Raw genomic sequence first — 20039 nt, forward strand, 5'->3', positions numbered from 1 at the left:
TCTGAGTAGGGAGGACAATGTCTTTGTTAGAAGAAATGTGGTGTAACTGTTGTGTTAAGTACATGGACTCCACTGTCTAAACTGTGAAGGGTAAGTCACAGCTGTAGTTGTGCCTGCTAAACACAGCACACCGTGTGCCACATCCAGGCATCTAAAACTCCAAAACCATGGAAGTCTGCAAGAGCCACGCCCTCCATCCCTGTCTTCCTATCATTTCATGTTTTTATGTTTCTTCACCTTCTGCCCTTCATTCTAGAAAATCTAAACGACCGTTTACATATTTTATGAGAAAAACACCATGGATCATGGGCAGTTTCCACCCCATGGGACATTTGGCAAAGTCTGGGGACAGTTTTGGTTGTCACAACTGGGGGTGTGGGGATGAGAGTGGGTGATGCTGGTACCTAGAGAGTGGAGGCCAGGGATGCTGTTAAACATCCTATGGTGCACAGGACAGCCCCAGACAGCACAGAAGGATCCAGCTTCAAATATCAGTGGTGCCGAGGCTGAGAAACCCTACGTTCACTCATTCATCTCTCATTCTCCATCCCCTTTTCCTCTCCCCTAACTTCTCTTTTTTTCCCTTCTTCCATTTTGTCTTCCCTTTCCCACCATTTCTTTTTCCCTTTCCTCTCGAATCCTCTTGTCTGTTCAACTTCCTTCCCCTGTCAACGGCAGATAAAGTGAAACACTGCTTTTCCTCACTGAGCGAAGTTTGCATCTAAATACCCAAGTGCTAGTGGTTACCAGGGGCAGATAATATGGCAGCATTTAGGATGCCAGGACTTGTTGAAGTAGGTGGGTGCCCTCTAAATACTTCTTCCTCTGAGCTTCAGGCCTGCTGGAGTTTGCAAACTGTCAGATTCCCAGAAGGCAGCACTAATCTTGTACTTTGGCAGATAAGAATCTGGTTACCTGGAAAGACTCAGCATTCTCTACGTCCAAGTGTTATTTCCTGTACTGATCAGGCAGGTCGGGCACGAATCTAATATCCTCATTAGACTATTAAGGCCTGTGTTTTAGTGTGCGAGGGCTGCCATCACAAAGCACCACAAACTGCGTGGCTTACACAACACACATTTATGTTCTCACACTTCTAGATGCTGGAGGTCTGGGATCAAGATGCCTGCAGGGTTATTTCTTCCGAGACCTCCCTCCTCGGCTTACAGATGGCTGTCTTCTCCCCGTGTCCTCACGTCGCCTTTCTTCTGTGCTTTTCTCTTCTTCTTTCTTCAGCTTTTTATTTTTTCCAGCTTTACTGAGGTATACTTGACAAATAAAAATTGTATGTATTTAAGGACTATAACACGATATTTTGATACATGTGTACATTGTGAAGTGACTAGCACCACCAAGCCAGTTAACATATGCGTCACCTCCTCTTTTAAGGATGCCAGTCATTGGATTATCTCCCCTCCCTAATGACCTCGTGTAACCTTCATTGTCTCTTTAAAGGCCCTGTCTCCAAATACAGCTGCATTCTGAGAGACTGGACTGAAACATCAATTTTGGTGGAAGGGACATACTTTCAGCCCCTGACAAGGTCATTGCAACTCATGTTTAATATCCCCTTCACCTGCAAAATAGCTTAATTCACAAATAATAAAAACATACTCAGTTAGTCACCAAGTCAGTTATAACCCCAAAAAGCTCCAAAGTACCTCTGAAATGGGTCCTGTCATGGGTTGAGCTGCGTCCCCCCCAAATTCATACATCCTAACCTCAGTACCTCCAACTGTGACCTTATTTGGAAATAGAGACTTTGCAGGTGTAACTAGTTAAGATAAGGCGATACAGGGGGTAAGGAGGGTCCCAGCATGACTGGCATCGTTAGAAAACAGTCAGATTGGCCCACGGAGACAGATGTGTGCAGAGGGAAGATGATGTGAGACACACAGGGAAATAGCACGTGAATATGGCAGGAGGGATTTGGGTGTCGGAGCAGAAGCCTCGGAATGCCAAAGATGACCAGCAAACCACCAAGAGCGAGGAGAGAGGCATTGAACAGATTCTCCCTGAGAGCCCTCCGAAAGATCTCACTGCTGACACCTTGATCTTGGACTTCTAGCCCCCAGAACTATAAGACAATACATTTCTGTTGTTTAAGCAGCCCAGTTCGTTGTACTTCGTTGCAACAGCCCTAGCAAACCAGTATTATTACTGGTATACAGGTCCCCTCCTCTATATCTGTAAAAAGCTAGTAAACAGAAATCTCAATTAAATAGAGCCTAGAGACCAGAAGGGGGAGCTCTCACGCCCTGTGATGATAGCACAGCCCATCAGGAAGAGGAAAGAATCCTTTCCTGGCAAGGAGTCAGCCAATGAAAAGCCAAGGGGTCACAGTTTACTACAGCCCTCTCAACTTCCTTTCCTCTCTGTAAAAGTGCTCTTCCCTTGCCGTGTAGGAATTTGCACATGGCTTGCCATGGCTGTACACCTCAAATTGCAATTCTCTGCTGATCCCGAATAAACCCATCTTTGCTGAAGAAATATCTGGCAGTCTGTTTGTTTCAGGTCAAGAGCCCATAACTACGGCTGAAATTGAGGTCTTCATCATTTCTAACCTAGTCTATCGCAATCAGCGTCAGGGACTGTTGCCACGGCAAGACTAACACCCTCTCCTTCTGTTCATTCTCCACCCACTTGTCTAGTGACCTTTCTACAATTCAAGTGTCACCTTGTAAGGAATCTTCACCATTATCCTCAGGATGTGTGCCAGGATTAGCAGCTCCTTTGCAGGTACAAAGCCCTCCATTAATAAAATTACTTCTCTTCCTGGAGCATTATCTATCCAATTTTTAGATCTCATAAGTTTCTTCTTAGGGGTCAGAATTCATTTGGGCATGAAATGGAAAAGATGACCCATTGTCAGGAAAGTGAGTTATCTTCTGGAAGCTATCCACCAGAAGTGAACATATCTGTCTTTAGGATTGGAGATCACCAGACTCTCCCAAGCAGACGTCTCTCTCTGGTCATAGTGTGTGTATTTCGAGATAAGAAACCCCCAACTGTTTTGCACTCCTGATCGGTGTACTTGACAATCTAGCCCTTGTCATCTCCTTGGTGGCCCACCCAGGAGGATCTCCACTGATGGAATCCAGCCAAGGGTGTAGCTCAGTGATAAAAGTGTTTTATGACTGCATTTCTTTCTTTTTATTTTTCCCCTTGCTGGAGATTCTAAGCACGAATAATCAGCTTTATTATGCTGGGTTAAGAGGATGCCCTTCCACAGAAAATTACCCACAGCAAATAAAAACAATTCCATATGGCAGCCCCATTCACTGCAAGACTAGTTAAACCTTGACCACACAGTTTGCGCTAGTGTTTGATCTTTCTTGTTGTCTTGGCTGTTTGCCAGCATATGGTGTTCTATGTCCTCAGTGACAAATTCAATCCAGAAAATTCCTTGCAGGGTTCCCTTTATCCCTAGACTTCTAGTGGTTCTTTCTGTTTTGTCCTCAGGGCAGACTCTAAACCTCAGATACACTTCTCCTGGAAATCATTCAATGTTCAATAAATATTTATTAAACACCTATTGTGTGATGTGCCAAGCACTCTATAAAACTCCGGCACTGCTATGCTTCTACGAAAGATGAGGCTTTTGACTCATTAGTGAGTGGGTTTGTACGTTCAGTATTTTTTTCTAGTTGTGAGGCTGAGTTGGTCTAGAATAATCCCATGTTCACACATCCTTATAGCTAGGAGAACAAAACCTGTAGTCTGTCATCAGTCTGCCTTTCGTCTCATCTCCTGCTGCCTATTTCTCTCCTCTCAAGCCCCACCTCACCATTTACCCACACTGCATTAACTATCCTGTCTTATTCTGTGCTCTCCCATCTCTCTGCATTTCCTGGAATGCAACTCCCCATCATTTAAGATCCATCTCAAGCCACATCTCCTCCACAAGGCTTTGCCTGTCAATTTTTAGCTCTTCCACTGCCCAATTAGAATTATTTATCCCCTACAATTCTTTTTTTTAGCATTTTTTATTGATTTATAATCATTTTACAATGTTGTATCAAATTCCAGTGCAGAGCACAATTTTTCAGTTATACATGAACATATATATATTCATTGTCACATTTTTTTCTCTGTGAGCTACCATAAGATCTTGTATATATTTCCCTGTGCTATACAGTATAATCTTGTTTATCTGTTCTACAATTTTGAAATCCCAGTCTATCCCTTCCCACCCTCCACCCCCTTGGCAACCACAAGTTTGTATTCTATGTCTATGAGTCTATTTCTGTTTTGTATTTATGCTTTGTTTGTTTTTTTTTTTTTTAGATTCCACATTGAGCGATCTTATATGGTATTTTTCTTTCTCTTTCTGGCTTGCTTCACTTAGAATGACATTCTCCAGGAGCATCCATGTTGCTGCAAATGGCGTTATGTTGTCGGTTTTTATGGCTGAGTAGTATTCCACTGTATAAATATCTTATTTATCCAGTCATCCGTTGATGGACATTTAGGCTGTCTCCATGTCTTGGCTATTGTAAATAGTGCTGCTATGAACATTGGCATCCCCTACAATTCTTTCGAATTTTATTTTTCATTCAATTGCCTCTTAATCTATTTTGTATTACAGTAACCTGTTCACACTTTTTTATCCAAGAGGGAGAAGAGTGAGTTAGAAAGCCACATCTTGGCTCAACTGTTGATCTGGCTACATAACCCTGGATAGGCTTTCCCTTTGTCATGAGATTCTGGCTGATGAGTTTGCACTAAAGGGACACGTGACATTTCTAGACTTGAGCGTTGAATTGGTGAAGTGCGATACTTCCAGAACTCTCTTTCTGTCTGCAATGCCAACCAGTGACATTCCAGACCAGTTCCTGGTCCAGCTGACTACTACAGAGGTACAGCATGAGCAAGAAATAAAACCTCTTTTTATAGCCTCTAAGATTTGGAGGTTGCCTGTTACTGCAGCAAAGCCTAAACTATCCTGACTGATGCAGAGGGTTATTATGAGAATTAAATATGATAATGTAAGTAGAATGTTTGGTGATACTTGGCAAACAGGAAGCACTCTATCATTGTTAACACCCTTCGTAAAGCACACAGTGAAGTAGAGATGATGTCAATTCTCAATTACCTCAGCACAGCCATTCCATTTCAGGGTTATATTTTGATGTGGTCTGAAAGATCCAACAAGTAAAGAAGCTTTATTAAGTTAGCTCTGTTGGCACTTGCTTCCTCCTTATATATTGTTCTGTCTGAAATTAAGCCCTCCAGCCCAACCTGAACTAATAGAACATCAATAGAAGTACTTTATTAAATGGCCTTGGTGTTAAGAGAATGTCAAAAATCTCTATGGTGCCCTTCATAAGAGGGGCTATTTCCTTCTATCACTTTGGGGACAGAGGGAATATACACAGAGAATGTGTCCCCAGGGGACTTGGTCTCTTTGCAGGGGCTCCTGGGTGTAGTGGCTAGGAGAGATGATTTTGTAGTCAGAGAGACCTGTGTTCAAGATTGACTCCACCACTCTCTGGCTCTGTGAACCTGGGGGAATGGATTAACCTCTTGATACTACAGTTTCCCTTGCAGAAAATGGAAGGAGCAATAATGCCTGTCTCATAGAACTGTTGTGAAAATCAGACGAGAAAACACATAGAAAACACTTGGCAAAGCCCCTGGCATGGAGTATGCTCCCAATAAATGGTAGCTATTATTATTACAGAAAGTTGCAGCTCAAACTACATTTTCTGCCAAATACTCAACAGAACCCAGTGAACAGTGAAGTTCCTATTATAATAGGAAGAAAGAAAAAAAAAAAGAAAGAAAGAAAACAGAGACCTTTGATGTTGGCATGGGAAAAAGGAAGGTAAGTCTTCTGTTGTCTGCTTCCTGCCCGTTGTATGCCCCTTACGGAGTGGCTGTAGGGAGGGGAGCACAAGTTACTTGACATTAAAGTGTGCCTGAGAACTCCATTTATATCTACAGAATCCACAAAACAACAACGACCCTAATGTCTAGTTTCTTCTTGGTCATTGGGTTGCTTAAGAATTCTTCTCTGGGAAGAAACAGATGAATAAATAAACAATAACAACAGTGACCCTCAAATTGGTTTTTCTGAGGTAATGTTAATCCAGAATGAAAATCAGGACCATGGAGAGCGACAACTGTTTTTCATACAAATGAAGATGAATAGTTCTTTTTGAAAGGAGAGTTCCTCTGGATGTTATGAAATTTGACTTTCCTGTGGTGACCTGGGACAGGAGTTTCCTTCACCCTCGAGGGATAAAGAAGAGACTCATCATATCTTGGTCAATGGATTTCCTGTAGCTACACAGAATGGGGGTGTGTGGTAGGCACAATTCTAAGCCGGCTCCCAAGATTCCTGCCTCCCATACATGCTTTATATAATCCTCCCTCCTTGAGAGTGGGTGGGACCAGTGAATATGTCTGGATATAGCTCCCTTGATTGGGTTAATTTTTGGGAGACAAGTTAATCAAAAAGGGAGACCATCTGGGTGGGTCTGACCTAATCAGATGAATCCTGAAAAAGGCCAGGGCTCTTTCCTGTAAAGAGAGTCAAAGCATGAGAGAAGCCCAAAGTGCCCTGGCTGACTTAAAGATTGGGGAATGTGGAAAGAAGATCAAAATAGAGTCATTATTGCTAGGAGGACTCTCAGAAGTGGAGCCAGGAGGCCACTGAGTAAGTGTGACTTACGCACATCTCAGCTTGGATAGAACCTGACCTTTTGACCACTTGTCTCAACTTAGGCATCCAGGACATCTTCACAATGTTGCAGAAACTCAAGATACTTACTGGACCCTCACCCTAAATAACTTGCGACCACCTATCTCTTAAGGACAAATATTTCCTTTCTTGCATCAGAGTCAATTATAATTCTTGCCAGACAACGTTAACAACCTTGTGGCTTTTGCCTTTATGATTTCCTGACCCTTTCTTTTCCCCAGAACACTCTTTCAGCTTTACTTGACTCCGTGTCTCCCGAATTGCAATTCCTGAGACGCCAAATAAAGCTCTCTGTGCTTTGCAGAACAATCTTGATACAGATGATTGTTCAACAGGAGACAGATGTGTGGTGAGGGATGCAGGCAGCCTCTTGGAGCTGAGAGTAGCTCTTGGTTGAAAGACAATACGGAAGCAGGGACCCCAGTCCTACAATTGCAAAGACCTGAATTCAGCGAACAGTCTGAATGAGCTTGAAAATGACTTCATTCCTGGAGCCTCCAGAATGGAACACAGCCCAGATAGCACCTTGATTTCAGCCTCATAAATCCCTGAGCAGGAGACTCAGCCATATCATGCCTGAGCTTTGTTATCAGCTCCTAAATTTGTGGTAATTGTTTACGCAGAACCAACACAGGGAAAATGAGTTATTTCATTTGTGTATTAAATGAAAGACTGCTCATAGAAAGCTGAAGAACATGGGGATGATTTGAGTAAATGGTGACTTTCACTTGGACATATTGAAAGCAGGTCTGGAGGATGTATGACAAAAATTAACTGTGAGTATTTTTGGGGGGGTTGGGTAGATTACAAGTGTTATTTCTTCTTTTTGCTTTCCTCTTCCTTTGAGCATGTCTCACTTTCCAAATAAGACAAAAATAAAGGAAGCAATTTCCAGGAAAACACAAGGCAGATATCAGATGGCCAGAGACCACAAAAATGAGCGGACAATCATTTTTGCCCTGCCTGGCAGCTCAAAGCCCTCTTTATTCTCCAGCAAACATTTGGATACCTGGTCCCCATGAGCTCATGGATGCAGTTCAGAGAAGACACCCAGAATAAGCCTTTTGCATCACTGACTAATAAAACCTGGATGCACTCAAGCCCACCCCTCTCTTTTTGTAGGTAAGGGAACTGATTCTCAGAGAGACTGAATTACTGATCCAAGGCTGTGCAGCTGATTGGTGGTAGAGTTGGGATAAGAATTCAAGCTCTGTTTCTTCCCATCTGGAGCTCTTTTCTCCTCGCTCCAAAGTTGCCACGGGAACATTCCATTTTAGAGCTGGAAAGAATCTTCAGTCTCATCTGGAGTCAGAGCCTCATTTGGGAGACAAGGAAACAGAGACACAGAATTGGCGAAATACTATCACTGAGCTCACGTGCCAGATAGTGGAAATTACAGGGTTAGAATTCCAATTTCACTCCTTTCCCAGTTGTCTTCTGTTGACCATTTTGAATGTACTTTTCTCCAGTCTATTTGAAGGTTGGTGGCATCGAGAAACACTTTTTCAGTTGAAATATAATTGGTTTACAATGTTGTGTTAGTTTCTGTTCTATAGCACAGTAATTCAGTTATACATATATATATTCTTTTTCATATTATTTTTCATTATAGGTTAGTACAAGATACTGAATATAGTTCTCTGGGCTATACAGTAGGACCTTGTTGTTTATTTTATGTATAGTAGTTTGTATCTGCTAATCCCAAACTCCTAATTTATCCCTCCCCCTCTCTTCCCCCTTGGTAACCATAAGTTTGTTTTCTATGCCTCTGAGTCTATTTCTGTTTTGTAAATAAGTTCATTTGTATCATTTTTTAGGTTCCACATATAAGTGATATTATGTGATATTTGTCTTTCTTCATCTGACTTCACTTAGTATAATAATCTCTAGGTCCATCCTTGTTGCTGCAAATGGCATTATTTTATTTTTTATGGCTGAGTAATATTCCATTATGTGTGTGTTTGTGTGTGTGTGTGTTTACCATCTTTATCCAGTCATCTGTTGATGGACATTTAAGTTACTTCCACATCTTGGCTATTGTAAATAGTGCTGTTATGAACATTGGGGTGCATGTACCTTTTGAAATTGGTGTTTTCTCTGGATATATGCCCAGGAGTGGGATTGCTGGATCATATGGTAATTCTATTTTTAGTTTTTAAGGGAATCTCCACACTGTTTTCCTTAGTGGCTGCACAAGATTACACTCCCACCAACAGTGTAGGAGGGTTCCCTTTTCTCCACACCCTCTCCAGCATCTATCATTTGTCAACTTTTTAATGATGGCCATTCTGACCAGTGTGAGGTGATACCTCATTGTGGTTTTGATTTACATGAAAAACTTTTTTTTTAACCTGACATTTATAGCAGGGAGAGAAACATATCTTCCACTTGCTTTCTTCTTTGGCCTGGGAGCATAGTTAACACCCCACACACATTTGGCACCTCTGTCCTGGCTCTAGGGGAACATTTGCAGAATGCATTTGACTGTGGCATCAAGGGCCACATTGTACTAGGGGGTGCTTCTGGGTCCTTGAGAATGCTCTCCTCTGCAGCCCTCCTTTTCCTGTGGCCACAGAGCGATGGGAAACTGAGCAGCTGCTGCTCAGTTGTCTCTGCAAACTCGGTTTTACTCCTTAGAGGACACAAGGAGTAAAAAGCCCCACAGTTAGGGGCCGACCTAGCCATTTCCCATGCTTGTCACCAGGCATTTAGCTTCTCCTTTGCATCCTGCTGATCGGACCCTTCTTTCCACGTGACTGGAAAGGATTTGTTCCAACCTGGGATTTATTTATGCAGATGTACCCAAGGCATCTGGTGGCATGGGAAATGTGGCCCAGGAGAGATTTTATGAGACTTCAGGCAAAAGTGTTACACAGTAGCATGACCTAGAAGAAAGAGAAGAGAATGAATATTTGATACCCCCTGCATGTCACATATTGTGCTAGGTCCTTTAACATACAAAATAATGGAAGTTAAAATTTACCAAGTGTTTACTGAGTTCCACTGAATGAAGTTCACTGCTGGGTTAATCAGAGCCCAAGGACGGTATATCAGAATTATATGGAATGCAGAAAGTGCTTATTGTGGATAATGACACAGATTATAAATGGCACTTCCTCTAGGAGATCTAAATGCAGTGGACCCTCTCTTACCTGGCACCGGCAAGGGATGGAGAGTTCCAGCCAAATGCATATTCTTGTGCAAGGGAAAGGCTCACTTCCAAGTGCTCTCTAGGTTTGCATTAATTGGTGCCAGTTTAATCAGTGTTGAAAATGATGTGGAAATCAATTCTCTCCTTGCCTGGTGTGTGGGAAGAGAACTTGGATCCCTGCTTTCCCCTGAAGCAAATTTTAACTGATTGGCTTAGAGTAGCCATAACACCATCTTCTCAGGAGTGTAATCAATGTCTGAGTGAGAGGATTTTACTGTGTTTGTCATTTGTAGAATCTCAGTTGTTTCCAAACAGGGCTGATTATCATACATCCTGATGCTGGAGAGGATATGGGCTCTTGCTGGGGGTCAGAGACGCTTCACTACTTGTGTAATTCTTTGGGTGATCCCAATTTCTTGACACCTCCAAGTTCGTCTCTCCCCCGTTCCTTCCTCGCTCTCTCTGTTGCAGCCAGCCTGAACTTTTCTTAGTTTCGCTAATGAAACCCACTCTCTTTCACCTCTGTGCATCTGAAACAGCTGTTCCTTCTAGAGGGAACACGTCTATGCTCCTTAATATCCCTACTTCCACAGAGCATCTGTACTAAGAACGAGGTTCCTCCAGTCTCAGATTAAACGTCACTTCCTTGGGGTTGTCACTTTGTGGCTCCTCTATGGTCTACGGTTAGGTTAGATCCTATTACATCTTTCCTTCCCCCTTCCCCTAGGTTGGAAGCTCTGGGAGGGGAGGGTCACCTCTCCCAGTTCAGCTTTTTAATCCTCCTTGACCAGCACAGTACTAAGCACACAATGAACCTGGAGTAAACATCTGCTGAGTGAACCGCTTCAGTGTCATGTTCTTATCACCCATGGTCAGCTTAGGGTAGATCTCCATAAGCATTCACGGCATGAAATAGAAGGTCTAGTGCAGGGCTTATGTGCCAAATGCAGCCTGCCACTTGGTTTTATTGAAGCTGCTTTTAGTGATTTTATTGCAACACAGTCATATCCATTTGGTTATGGACTGTTCATCTGTAGCCGACCGAGTGCTGCAACAGCAGAGCTGAGTGATCACAGTAAAGAGTTTATGGCCCACAAAGCCAAAAATATTTACTCTCTGGCCAACTCCTGGTCTGGATTCTTTCCTTTCGAGTCCGAGAAGAGAGATAAGTCAATAACCACTTCAAAACCCCTCCTCTCCTTTTGATTTTTCAATCCCCTCTTACAACCACATTTAACCTTCCCATTAATCTTCAAACCCCAGAGTTCCATACATTACACACTGAAAATGGCTAAGGTGATGCTGTAACGGACGACACTTCAATTTAAAAAATTGTTTTAACGTTTAGAAAAAATAATTGTGTCTTGGGCCAAAGCCATTAAAAAAAATTTGAGTTTTGAAATGTCTTCCATTCTCTGCTTCTCCTCTGCCTAATTATATTTTACCAACTTCCCAAGCACGGATCAACTTCCCCTCTTTCAGGAGGCCCTGCTGTTCCTTCTAGCTCTCAGAATGTCTTTTTTCTCTGAGGTTATTCCTATAAAACTTAAAGCATAAGCCATTTATTTGGGGCTCCCTGGTGACAGCTGTTTTATTGTCTTACACCATTATTTAATGTATATTAATTTTATTTTCCCAATTAGATGCTAAACCCCTGAGGGTGAGGTCATTAAGTACAAAGCTTGAACTAGAAATATTATCAAATTTAATTCACATCTTCACAATCCAGTTTGTGCAAATGGGCTTATATAAGATTGCATATCCACATTTCACTAGTTTTGCTTCAACTACTTCCAAAGAACCACCAAGTCTCTGTAGAGGGTTCCTAGTTTGTGTCTGGGAATCTCCCAAGGGCTGTCTCATTTGTGCTCATTAACCAGGCTGTTAGCCTGGCCACTGTGTATATGCAACATGTTCTTTCTCTCCTGCTCTGCCGTTTGCTGCTAATTCTGCCCCTTGGGCTGGCTGATGGTATCTCACCATGACCATGCCAAGCTTTCGGCCTCCTGTGTTCCTAAGGCTAGATAATGACTGGCAGGACTTAAGATGCTCGAGCCATATTGTATGGTTATGAAATCACGCAGCAGGTGAATAGGATCACCCCCCCTACACATGCCGCTTTGCCGTCTGGACCACAGAGCATCTCTGCTTGGTTCCCCATCATTAGAGCTCCTGCAGCTTCTGCTCTCTCCTTGGACCCAGGCAGGAGTCTTTGGGTCTGGTTGAGGGGATCCAAACAGACCCCCCATTATACACTTTATTTCCTCTGTGATAACAAATCTCTGATGATGTTTCATCCCTCAGCACCTGTGTAACTAACAGAATGTACCAGAAGTGACGCTGTGTGACTTCTAAAGGCTAAGTTCTAAGAGGCTTTTCAGCTTCCGTTTGGGGCTCTTTGAACACTTGCTCTGGGGGAAGTCAGCTATCATGTAACTAGGTTGAGTGTCCTGAGACCACCATGTTGTAAGGAAGCCCTACCCAGTCATATGGAGAAAAAGCAGTGCCAGTCGACCCCCTAATATTTCAGTCACCTCAGCCCATTCACCAGGCATGTGAGTGACGTCATCGTCTGGGACATTCCAGTTTCAGCAGATGCCATATGGTAAAGAGTTGAGGCCCCAGATATCCAGCCCCAGTGGAGCCATTCCAGCCATCTCCAGTCATTCAAATTCACCAGACGTTGCGGAAGACGGACATGCATGGAAGGACAAACTATCTCTCTACGTGCTTTCAAATTCCCGACCCACAGAATCATGAGCATATTAAAACGGCCATCCTTCTATGCCACTAAGCCCGGGGCTGTTTTACTTCACAGCAATAAATAACTGGAACACCTCTTCCTACTTCTTTCTCTAAGTAGCTTGCTAATAACAAGGGTAGGCCAACGACTCTAACAGCAGATCAGACATGCCTAGACAAGCCACATCCTCAGAGATGAGTATAACCTCATTTCAAGCAAGGGACTCCACTGTAAAATACGTCAGGTGTCTGTCCGATGAAGGAGTAAAGAAAAGAAGGAATGATTTGAAGAAGGAAGGGAGGGAGGAAGGAAATAAGAGATTCCTGGTTTCATCAAGAAAAATACAAGTTGGGGCTTACGTTCGGGTTCCATTTGGCACAGGCCTTTCATAGTGGTTTCCAGAGCTCTACCAGACGCACCGCACCAGCGCTTCAAGCATCCTCTGTTTGACTCCAGGGTTTGGTACGTAAGTCATAATGACCGCGTCAGTAGGGCACGCTGCCTCCCCCTCTCCTTGCTCTGCTCAGTGGAGTTAATCTGCCCATTGTCTCTGCTCAGGGAAGCTGCAGTGGGCTGTTCCTAGGGCCGGGGCGGCCACACATCTAGCCACCACCCATGCACGAGGCGTCTTTGTAGCTGGCGCCTGCTGAAGCCGCCTGTGCTGGGGAGGTCTCCCCGCGGGTGCGAGGCCCATGGCTGTGCCATTCAAGTCAGCTGCTTCTGGGCTGGAAATGAGGGATACAATGGGAGTTAGCAGGTCAAAAGAGACCCACAGTGTAGACTTGTAGAAAGGAACCCGATCGCTAACGAGAGAAACAGTGAATTAACTGAGCAAGTAGCTATTTGCCCAGTCTAGCTGCTGTTTCTGACTACTTGCTGGTTCCAGTCCAGTTCTTAGGAGTAACACCCTTGTCCTTTAGTGGACGGTTAGTCTCTGATTTTTTTTTTCCAGCCTAAAATCTTCCAAATAACACAAGTGACAAGAAGAGAAAGTTGGCTTCCATTTTCACTTTCTAAGTGCCTCCATCTCTGAATTCCCCCAAGTGACAAAACATATCATAAAACATGCAACACATACCATTCTCTCCTTTGGGTGCCAACCATCCTTCAACACATCGTCACAAATCCCGCACTGATGTTAACAGTCATCTAACTTCCTGAAAATGACGGCATCCATCCACGTCTTCTCCAGTTGCTCCGCGGTGATGTAGGCAGTGATTTATTCAAAAAGAGCCTTCGGCAAGCAGAAAGCAAGAGCCCTCGTGATTTGCTCGGTGGCTGCCCTACATTTTTGATAAGCAGTCTTTCTCCAGCTCCATTAACACTGGATTTTGATTTAAACATTTTCTTTTCTTCCAGAGGTAACGTAAGGGAATTTATCCCAATGTCTTAGGTTTCTGAGTGGTTGTCACAGGAATTAACATGACTCAAGCTGCTCCTGGGTGACCCAGGTCGTCCCAGTATTGGAGAGGCTATGTCACATAATGGTTAAGATGTGGACCCTGGAGGTGGGCTGCTTTGGTTGGAGTATCTGCTCTACTGCTTATCTGCAGGGTGGTCTAGGTTAAGGTAACTAAGATTTTGAGCCTCTCTTTTACCTTCTAAGAATGGGGTAGCAATGGTATTCACTTTGTGATGCTGAAAGAATGAAATAAACGAATGCATAAAAACTCGAGACTCTAAGAAGCCTAAGATAAAGGGCCAGCTACTATTATTATTATTTAGAAATATTTTGATAGCCATCATCTAGCTTGTTTCTTAACTTTGAATTTGCTTTTTTTTTTTTTTTACTTTTTGAGATTTTATTCATGTACATATAAAAGGGTGCTGAGGTCATAAGAGTACAGCTCAGTGAGTTCTCACAAACTGATCACCGTCATGTAAGCAGTCCCAGATCAAGAAACAGAGAACATTATCAGGACCCAAGAAGCGTCCGCCTCACATCCCCTTCTGGTCACTACTTCCTGAGGAGAACAGCCGTTCTGATTTCTAACACCATACATTAGTTTTGCCTGCTTTTGAATTTTATGGAAATACCGTCTTCCTGTATTTACTCTTGTGGGTCTGTCTTATTTTGCTCAATATTTTATTTGTGTGATTTCACCCATGCTGTGGCATGTGTAACACCCCTTGCATATAATATCCCACTGTGTGAATATACCAAGGTTGATTTGTCTGTCCTGCTGCTGATGGGAATTTGGGTAGCTTCCAGTGTGGGGATGTTATGAATGGTGTTACAGGCATTCTTGAACATCCCTTTGGGTGGGCATGGGTGCACATTACTGTTGGCAGTAGAAAGCGTGGTTCATAGAGGATGTATGAATGTAGCTTAGGGGACAAGCCAAACAAGTATTTCCTGTCTTTTCCATTTTAGCCATTTTGATAGGTGTATTGGTTTTGCTTTTAAAAGTCAGTCTGGCCAAGAACAATGAAAAGAACGTTACAGTAAAGAAAACAAAAAATCTTTTTTGATTGGAGCCCCTAACTCTAATTTACCAAATCCATTTCCTAGATGGGTAACATGGTGAGTCATGTTACTTCCCTGAGCCTATTTCCTTGTGCTTAAAATGAGGCTAACAATGTCCCCGGGAGATTCAAAGCCCTTGTTTCAGGGAGTGCTGTGTGGGCATTTGTGAACTCCTACTCCATCCTGTTTGCAAGTCCATTTTCTCCTTGTGTGCTAGAACTTACTCATCTGCTGGGACTGTACACCGATAACAAATTGTCATCATTAGGTCGAGGTAGTAATTTCTGTGGTTGGCAAGTCAGGGCTTAAGGGGTCATGCTGCTCTCGCAACGGGACTTTTGAATACAAGATTACAACACGGAGAGGTGGCAGAGGGTTTGTTCCCTCCTGTTCACTAAATTAAGAAGCGGACACAGAACCTAGTGACAGTTTAATATTTTAGGAGCCCTAACTCTGTCTCGTTTGTTGACCAAGTGAGAAAGCAAAATTTAACTCATGGGGGGAAAAAAGCCACAAAAAAGACTTAGCAGGATGATCTTTGAATGGTGGGACACAGTGAGAACAGGTCAGTCTGGTCACAGAAATCCCCTAATGACCCTGCAGTTACCTTCTTCAGTTCCGGTCGCTGCTACACTTCCAGGATGACTTCAGACAATGTGATAAAATGACCCAGGTTCAGCTTAGAGAAGTCCTGCTGCCTTTTCTACTTAATATCCCACTGAAGATACACTAATAGATACCCAGAATGGCAACTAGCTGATTCAGACATCTGGTAAGCCAGTTTCTCCCCACATGTGTACATGCAGACTGCCCAAAGCAGCAATGCATGTTTAACTAGAATCTCAGCATCAAAGGTGCTCCATTCACTCTATAAGCCAAGGGCTTTTAATATTTTCAAGAGAGAAATTCCTTCTTTTTAGAGCTGTAAAGAGCCTCAGAAATAGTTCCATCTGCTCCTGTTACAAATGATAAAACTGATGACAAGAAGGGATAAATGACTTACACAAGGTTAAATTTAGTGACAGTCTGTGTTCGTCCAAACTTCCTGATTTCGGATCATGGGATTTACTTCAAATTTCATTATGAAATTTGGAGGTGGGCATGCAACTGACAGTAAAGACCTTAATTATGATTGCATGGGGGTCTCTGTCTACTGAAAGAAAAAAATACACATTACAAACTGCTCCTTATCCTTCAGAGTCAGACTAAATGTCTCCTTTGAGGAAAGTTCCCTGAGCTTTCACTTGATCCAGATGAAATTAATCGCTTCTTTTTCTGTGTGCCTCGGTTAATTTTGCTTATTTCTCTACTATACTATTTTTATTCATTCACTCATTCATTGTTTATTTTTTCATGTGTGTACGTATGAATGCATTTCCCCAAGCATATCACATTTTAGTAAAGTTTGTTACCTAATCATCCTTCTTCTTGAATCTGAGAGCTGCCTGAAGTCAGGGACCACAAGAGGTTCATCTTTGCATCTTGCATAATGGCTATCACAGTGAGAGAAATACAGAGACAGAGACAGAGGCAGAAACAAAGAAAGAGACAGAGAGAAGGGGAAGAGAGGAAGGAGAAAGAGAAGGTAGGGTAGGGAAAGGAAGGGAGAGGAAAGAAAAGAGAGAGGGGAGAATTTAGGAGATGTTATGGACATCTGTTGGTTTTGCCTACTGAGCATCCACAGTCCTTTCTTCCATCTTTAGCGTCAGTATTTTCACCTGGGAAACCAGCCCTCTCTAGTATATCACCCAACTCATGAATCTCATATAGGGCTGACCTCACAGTCCCTCACTCCAGGGATGAACACATAAGGCAGGCTGTCCGATCAGCCTGTCCCATTCTTTGGCCATAATGATGGGCGTGTGTGAACAAGTCAGATGGGTGTAACTCAATTCTGGGAATTCAATTAGAACTGCTGAAAAGAGAAACTCTCTTTCCATGAGTTTCAAGGGAGTGGTTCTGGGTCTGCCAGCAGCCATTTTGTCACCATGAGTGGAGGGCTCTGCCAGTGAGCAAAGTGTATTCAGATAGAAGCAGAGATGAAAATAGATTCCTGGTGCTGTGATTTGAGCCTCTGTATCCAGCTGTGCCTGAAGCTGGCTTATTTATGAATCTAGTTGTAGGAGTCAATATATTTCCTTCTTCATGCTAAAACCGGTTTGAGTTAAATTTCTTTCCTCTGTAATCGACAGAGCTCTAGTTAATACAAGTGTTATTAAGAGAGGGAGGGAAGATGAGAAGAAGAGGAGAGGCTTTGGGCTTTGAGTTTGAGTGGAGAGTAGGTCCTCTCCACTGAGAGTATTCATGATGTAACACAGCAGCAGAGCTAGTGAATGGACTTCCTTGTTAGATGGGAAGGAAAGGCCATGCCAGGACAGAGCCATGGTGGAGGTGTGTTTGGCCAACAGCCCCCTTCTCAGCCCTCTGCAATTTACTCTACCTATCTCTACCCTTAGGAAATGTCATAACCATGGGTAGAGCTCTCCCTTTCTTATGTTCAGCAACTCTAACCATAAAATGAGTGTTTGGCCTATATTTTGAAGGCCCTTTTTTTTTTATCTCTGACACCCCAGGTGCCTCAATGGATCCTGTGGAGGATTGTGGAACACAGGAGGTTTAATGCTAAAACCCAGAACATCCCAGGAAACTGGGACAAGTTTGTCTCCCCAGACTGACATCTTCCCCTTAGCTATTGCAGCCCCAGGATGAGGCTCCCTCTGACAGAGTGACTGTAACCTGTCTCTAAGCACTTCATAACTTTGCAACAGTGAGTGCCTTGTAAAAACATTGCTTAATTTTTTAAGTCTCATGATGATAAAGATCAACATGTTATTTGTAGAAAAGTAGATTGCAATAGATAGGTACCTAAGAAGATGATAGATAGATAGATAGATAGATAGATAGATAGATAGATAGATAGATAGAAAGGGGGTATGCCCATACTCCCCTTACCTTGCCTTCATCTATCTTGCTGTTTGGAACTTAGATGTGCTATCAGGCCATCTTTGCTGATGCAGACAAGAACAGCCCAGGGATGGCAGAGCAACAAGGACGGAGGGTCCTGGATCCCTGAATGACCTCACAGAGTGGAGAGGCCATACCGGCTTGGACTGCTTGCCTTGGATCTCATCTTCTTCATGTCTAGGTCATTACTATTCTGGGCTACCGGTACACACAGGTGAACTCATTAACACACACATTATCTCATCTGACCATTGCTAGAGCTGTTTCTGAGGAAGAGAAGTTAAGGACTCTGCCCTTGACCACGTACCTGGTTAGTGGCTGGGTTTCCAGCAGAATCGAGTGTTGATTTGGATATGATTTGGGCTCCTAATTATCATGTTCTACTGTCATTGCCACTTTTCTTTTTATGTAGTACCTTCTAGTTTCCAAGGTGTTCCACAATTACTACTCAGTTAAGGAGGCAGGAATTATTATTATTGTCCCCATTAGCCAGATCAGTTAGGTAATTTGACTAAAATCATCCAATGAATTAGTGATGGATCTAGGATGAAAGTCTCAGTCTTTGAAACTTTGAGACTTTGCCCTTTTCACTTGACTCCATCAATCAGGCTCTCTTGGAAGGACCAGACTCCACCAGCCTCTCCTAATATATTTTTTAAATACTCTAAGCAACTCATTCATGCTTTAAATTCAAGAACACTAATAACAGCTGTTTTCTTTGAATTAAGATGTATTTGACAGAAAAAAATTAATTTGTTAGTCAAGCAGAAATGAAGTTACGGTCAATTTCAGTCTCCCCTCCCACAGACAGTATCTTTTTCAATAGGTTTATTCATAATTTTTATCGGTGAAAGGGAATTTACGTTAAACACCCGCTCTTTGAGCAAACAAATGATCTAATTCAGCCACAACCTGTCAGACTTTGTTTATGGAGATCTAACAACGGTACCTAATTCTTATCGTCAGTTTAGCATCCTTGAAGCAGTCAGCTTAGCTCCCCAGTACTAAAGTTTCTGACAAACGCTCTATTTTACTTGCATATTTTCTGAACTGTAGGTTCTAATTCTGTGTTCCAGTTAATTAGCACCGTCTGTAATTTTAGACAACCCGTATCTGTTAAGACACCCAAAATTCCATCTTTGTTTCCAAAGGTGGCTGTTTGTTGTGCCAGAAGGCACTTAGCTGCCGAAATAAATAGATGACGTATCACTTATAAAAAGTGCTGTCGCCTCATTGGGCAGATGTCTCTTGGTGACGGTGACTAAATATAGTATGCCGATTTTAGGGCAAAGATGTAATTTTAAAAAGTAATCATAAAACTATTGATTGGAAAGACGTCACTTTGATTTCCTGTTCACTGCAATTATAAAGACCTTCGTCCTTTCCAGGCATAGAAATTTTTAACCCCTGAAAACTAAAGCCCTCTCAGAAACAAATTTTATATTGGAAAACGAAGTAGGTGTATCCACCTAGAGGTAGAAAAGTGTGTATCGAAGGCTTGTTTCAGTCCTTTGATTCCAGCAATGAAAACATTCAGGAGGCAAAAAAACAAAACAAAATAAAATAAAACTGTGGGAGGTACCATCTTAAATAATACTAATACTGCTAAAAATACAATAGTTGCTACCATATTTCAAAGTTTGCTATGTGCCAGACATTGTGCTAAGCACTTTATTTATATTATGGGTTTATGATCAGAGGAAGATGTGTTTAAGGTGAAGCAAAAAGACCTTAAGCTATAGGGTCCCCTCTCTTGCGTGGACCAATTCTAAGGCCCTAGCAACATCACCTTATGTTGTTCTGAAAATTTGTCAAAGTAGATGTTTGGACTGTGATGGTTTAAGGCTGGGAATTCTTCCGACTGGAAGTTCTCCTTTATCACACATCCCCTCATGTTGGTTGGTGCTAGCGAGGCTGAGAGCATCTGGGGATTTGGGATTCAGTAATACATCAGGATGGAGTTTAGCGGGATACGTTTATGTGATTCTCATTCATTTCCACGAGTAGT

General features: G+C 42.7%; 2 long non-coding RNA genes across 3 annotated transcripts in view; both read left to right on the top strand.

Annotated features, from left to right (window-relative positions):
• The window catches only part of LOC140687019 (uncharacterized), a 209617-nt gene that overhangs the window by 69406 nt on the left and 120172 nt on the right, over positions 1-20039 (top strand). The window lies entirely within an intron of this gene.
• On the top strand, positions 8003-12703 carry LOC140686906 (uncharacterized). Its single transcript, XR_012060909.1, has 2 exons — positions 8003-8186; positions 12444-12703. It is a non-coding gene; the product is annotated as an uncharacterized lncRNA (long non-coding RNA).

This window comes from Vicugna pacos, chromosome 18 (assembly GCF_048564905.1).
Source record: "Vicugna pacos chromosome 18, VicPac4, whole genome shotgun sequence".
NCBI classification, from domain to species: domain Eukaryota; kingdom Metazoa; phylum Chordata; class Mammalia; order Artiodactyla; family Camelidae; genus Vicugna; species Vicugna pacos.